Source organism: Zea mays, chromosome 1, assembly GCF_902167145.1.
Source record: "Zea mays cultivar B73 chromosome 1, Zm-B73-REFERENCE-NAM-5.0, whole genome shotgun sequence".
Taxonomy (NCBI): domain Eukaryota; kingdom Viridiplantae; phylum Streptophyta; class Magnoliopsida; order Poales; family Poaceae; genus Zea; species Zea mays.
This window is the reverse complement of record NC_050096.1, coordinates 202,053,691-202,059,034: the sequence shown is the minus strand read 5'-3', so window position 1 is coordinate 202,059,034 and position 5,344 is coordinate 202,053,691. Positions and strand designations below refer to the sequence as shown.

Genomic DNA, 5,344 nt, shown 5'->3' with positions numbered 1-5,344 from the left:
TAAGTTTCTAAAAATTCTAATAAAATCCTAGAGATAGAATGAGACACTAATAACAACAATAAAGCCTTTTAGCCCTAAGCATATTGGTGTAAGCTAGGGTTAAAACCCACCCACAAGTTAAGGTTCAGACACGTGGATAGATGTTTTCTATGCACTCTTATTCAAGGCTAACTCTTTGGATATATTCTATTCTTTAAAGTCTCTTTTTTTTGTGAAGACCTTTGATGTGGACCTTAGGCGAGGCGAAGATCTGGTTCCTTACTCTCGGGGGACATGACTGGCCAGAGAACTTTCTGAGCGCGCTTTTAAGGGCATAATAGTGGTACCTCTAATTATCACACTCGACACATATACTGCAATGTTCTAGACTCGATGATTTCTTGTATAGCCACAAATCCAATGTACATATTTCTGCAACAGTTATCTGATGAACACGTTGTCTTTAGACAAGATATTCGGGACATGTAAAAGTATCTCTAAAAGCTTTCAAGAAATAACTAAAAATGGAAAAACCCAAAACATTATACATGTGTTTTAAAAAAACTCCCCATAATAAAAATATGAGATGCATCAGGAAAGAATAAAGCAGTACAATCTCTACTACTCTTAAGACGCTACTGTAGGCGTCCACATTTTGGTTCTGCCGATCCCTCTGCCCACCCACCGCCCGTCTGCTCCCCGCCATCACCGCGACGCCAGCCGCCATCAACACCGATCCTGCGATCCGGGGGCCTGCAGCGCGGCCGCCATCAACGCACCCTCGATCTGCCATCCTCGATCCGCCATCTACGAGCCCCGCCATCAACGCGGCCCGCCATCTACAAGCCCCGCCATCAACACGGCCCGCCATCTACGAGCCCCGCCATCAACGCGGCCCGCCATCAACGCTCCTCGATCTCTGCTTCGGGCAGACGCATCCTCCATGGTCCTCCCCTCTGCGTCTGCATCCTCCGCCATCATTCGCCCACCCACGTCGCGTTGCGCTCCAACCAATCTCCGTGGTCCTCTCCCCTCTCCATCCTCTCTCGCCTATCCCTTCGTCATCTCTGTTGCGATAGGTTGAGCGCCTCACACGACCCTGAAGAAGACGTCGACGCCACCGCGCCACGCCTCGATCTCTGCTCCGGGCAGGGCCCTCACCATGTCCCGCACGACCCCGAAGACGACACTGACGCGCATCTCTTCGCCAGCCGCCGCCACCACGCCACGCCCCAATCTCTGTTCGTGCCACCGTGAGTATGTCTCCTTCCTCCCCACGGAGTTCCTCGTGAGGACGGTAGCATGGGCAACAGTGCTCGGCCACATCGTCTTCGACATCGTGGGCTTCCCATCACTTGGCGCTGTCGGATGCGGGAGACGCAGTCGCAGGCTGCGCTCCTGCACGCCCCCTCCTCGTCCGCAAGGCACGACGGCGACGAGCGTGCGACATCTCCGACGGCTCCACAGATCCAGCACCATGCTTAGCCGAACATGGCGAGGCCGGCGAGGAGGAGAAAGGAGCGCGCACTCATGCTACAGAGGGGGTAAGATGAGTGGTGGGTTGAAGCGTCTTGTTGCTTCCATTCTTTTTGGCTGATACAGAACCTTGCCCAGCTCGATTTCAAGAATATGCTCACGTCTCATGATTGTGTCTTTTTCAGAATCTCAGTCGTTCCTCATGTGGAGAGCCTCCAGAGGCTCACATGTATTCCTACACTCACCGCAACGGGAATCTGACTGTTCTTATGAGGCACTTGCTGCCTAAATATCGTTTATCTGGTGAATCAGAAGGAAAGATTTGGATGTGGACTAGATGCTTAAGGTGTGAACATGAAAGTGGGGTCTGCAGATCATCACGAAGGGTGATAATGTCAGCTGAAGCACACTACCTTTCATTTGGGAAGTTCCTTGAACTCAGTTTTTCAAGCCACTCAACCACTAGAAGGCTGTTAATATGCGGGCATTCACTCAATACGGATTGTCTGCGCTTTTTTGGGTAAACTCAAAACATCGGCTGCATTTCATAAATTGTTTCGCTTCCATTGTATTGTACTACATTTTCTGTTCATTTATTTGGGATGTGTCAACTTCAGTTGGGCTCCAAAGTTGCAATGTTCCAGTATTCCTCAGTCGAAATTTACAATGCCTGCAAACCACAGCCTACTCTTGAGTTTCACAATACCGATATGCACGAGTGGTACGGGCAAGATATACGAAATGTATGTATCGTTCATTCTCAATTGTTGGTCCCATCTCATGCTTCTTTTGTGAACATCCATAGTGCTGGAGCCTAATGCCTTTGCTGCTCCTGTTTAAGGTTCTTGCTACAGGAGTTACACTTTTCTTGGAAGTCACAAGCGCACTACAGAAGCTCAAGGATCAGTTTCCTGTTAAAGACCTTTCCCAACTTGAAGAGATGTTGATTAAAGAGAAGGCTGAGTTCATGGTAAACTCTTTTAGAGATGAACCTTCCATCAGTCGCACTGATTTGATTTACTCTGCATTTCTGGCAATCATTATTTCATGGCTTGCCTTTATCATCATTCCAGGATTCTCTAGCAAAGGCTGTTGATCGAAATAGGGAATCAAGCTCTGTGGATGATATCCTTAATGTAAATTGGCTCTATCAGGATCTTCTGCTGGAACTTTATGTGTGGGACCGCCGGCTGCACCAACTTGTAGATTGTACACCTGCTGAAAACACAATAGTGGCAAATGGCCAAACTGCAGCAGCCGCTGAAGCCGATGAGCGCATGAGCAGCATAGCATCTCTTGAGAATAGATGTATCAAGGAACTAGAGCAGTTCAGTGAAGCAGGGACTGCATCAGCCTTGCTTGATGATGCATGGAAAGATAAGCATTACAATGATCAGCACAACACAAACTATGGGTGTGACGGGGGGAAGAAAAATGGGTTTGGAACCCAGTGAATGAGTCCAGATTGGCTTTCAGGCAGGAAGTGGAAGTTGGATGTTTGGAAAGGTTTGAGGTCGTTAACCACTACTGTCCAAGTCATTTATCCCCCTTGCACAAACACAGAGAATCTAGAGGAGATGGGGGGATCTCCACAATTCACAGTAGTTCCAGGTGGTAGTATCTTGTGTGTATCAGATGATGAGATATCCAGTATAATATCACGAGCTCTTGCTGTATCCGAGGAACGTCGACACTTACTGATGGATGCTATCACTGAGACTGAACCAGCAGATACCACCAGGAGTAAAACAATGGACAAGTCTTACAACTCTTTATCTAAAAGTTCATCTGCTTCTCTGTGGTCTTCAGATTCTGAGGCAAGCATTTCGTTTGACGACCTCTCCAACTATGATACCTCGCTTCTTCTATCGTCCTCTCTCCATCCAGAAATAGATGTCAACGGGACAACAACTCTCAAAGGGAGGTACTCAGTCATCTGTGTACACTCTAACCAGTTCTACAACCTCCGAAGGAAATGCTGCCCATCGGAGCTTGCATACGTTGCCTCATTGAGCCGTTGCAAGAGGTGGGATGCTCAGGGCGGGAAGAGCAAGGCATTCTTTGCAAGAACAATTGATGGCAGGCTCATCATAAAGCAAATAAAGAAGACAGAGTTTGAGTCCTTCATAAAATTTGCGCCTGATTACTTCAGGCATGTCAACCATTCTCTGGACACAGGGAGCCAGACTTGCCTTGCCAAAATCTTAGGGATCTATCAGCATTATGATGAGCTTGCTGGTTCAGTCATGGTATGGAGACCTGCCTTCTATTACTAACATAATGATCCAGGACTTGCTTTGCCAAAATCTTAGGGACGGACTAGGAGCTGCTGGAGCACTTGGAGGGGGAGGCAAGGTCGGACACGCGGAAGCTCCACCCCCTCGTCGACGAGTTCATCCCCACCATCGACGGCGAGAACGACATCTGCTACACGCACCCGGAGAGGCTCCCCGGTACGTACGCACCCGTAGCTTAATTTTCGCTGGTTTCGAATCTGCGTGCGTGCATCCATATATATGCATGATGATCTACCGACGTTGTGCTGGTTTCAGGTGTGAGCAAGGACGGGCTTGTCTGGCACTTCTTCCACCGGCCGTCCAGGGCGTACACGACGGGGACGAGGAAGCGGCGGAAGGTGCACAGCGGCGACGACGGCGGCGTGACGCGGTGGCACAAGACGGGCAAGACCAGGTCGGTGCTGTCCAACGGCAGGCCCCGTGGGTACAAGAAGATCCTGGTGCTCTACACAAACTACAGCAAGCAGCGCAAGCCCGAGAACAACTGGGTGATGCACCAGTACCACCTCGGCTCCGACGAGGAGGAGCGCGACGGCGAGCTCGTCGTCTCCAAGGTCCGCCGTCATTGTCCCTGCCGCCGCCGCAGTCACCGGCAGTAGCAACACGTTTATTGCCGGCCATCACCAGAGTGGCGGTGGTGGTAGTAGCGTCCTCAGAGAAGCAAACGGCGGAGCTGATCAGCTCTACAGCCCAGGAGCAATGATGGGGTATGACCAGGGGGGCCTGGAAACAGGGCACCTCCTGCCCCTGCTGTGCCTCCCCACTTCATGCCTAACTTTGCTGTCCATGCAGCAAGGGCTAGCTTTGCCCCTTGAACCGAGAATTCAGGACAAGATACAAACCTATCAAAATTGCCAGATATAAATAGGCATTTAGGAGCATGTGCAAACTCCCAGGACCTGAACACAATTCACTACTTGTGCTGGGATTGTATAAAAAATGTCATGTTCTTACCCTCTAACTTCACGTTCATTTACAAGCTCCTCCCTTTTTGCCATGCAACAATGTGATAGGATTAAAAGATGCATCATAGTTAAAGCTGTCAAATTTACTGACAGAACATAAAGCACTTAATTTGTCGGCTTTGAAAAGACATTTAAACAACATTGCAGTGGACTGTGTTCACCTCGCGAGGCTGTACTGTACTGAGTTATTAACAAATTGGATAGGGACTGTCAGCCACAACAGTACAACACTGCCTAGAATCTGAAAAGATCAATGGCATAAAATTACAGCACAAAACCGTGGAATCCGAATAGATTGTCGTCATAGCATTACAAGAAAACCTGTGCCGGGGTTGGAAAGACAAGCATTTCAATCACGACTCCTAACTACAAACTTGCCGACGATGCATGCTAAAATGAACTGCACCATTGTTGCAATACACAGACCAGAGATTTAAACTAAGTTACATGCATTGTTTCGCTTCAATCTGATCGTGTCAATTAAAGTTTCAACGCTACAGAGGGAAGTATATAAAGCATAAATACAAGTATTGCCGAGGAACTACTTGCCGACAACATGCTTTTCATATAAAGGCAACAATATCCTTCTTGTTGGGATTTTTCAACTGGAGTAGTTGAGCACCAAAC

At 48.6% G+C, this 5,344-nt stretch overlaps 1 pseudogene; it reads left to right on the top strand.

Annotated features, from left to right (window-relative positions):
* The first annotated feature begins 1,528 nt into the window (after nucleotides 1-1,528).
* Nucleotides 1,529-4,616, top strand: LOC103645195 (1-phosphatidylinositol-3-phosphate 5-kinase FAB1B-like; annotated as a pseudogene).
* The last annotated feature ends 728 nt before the right edge of the window (nucleotides 4,617-5,344 follow it).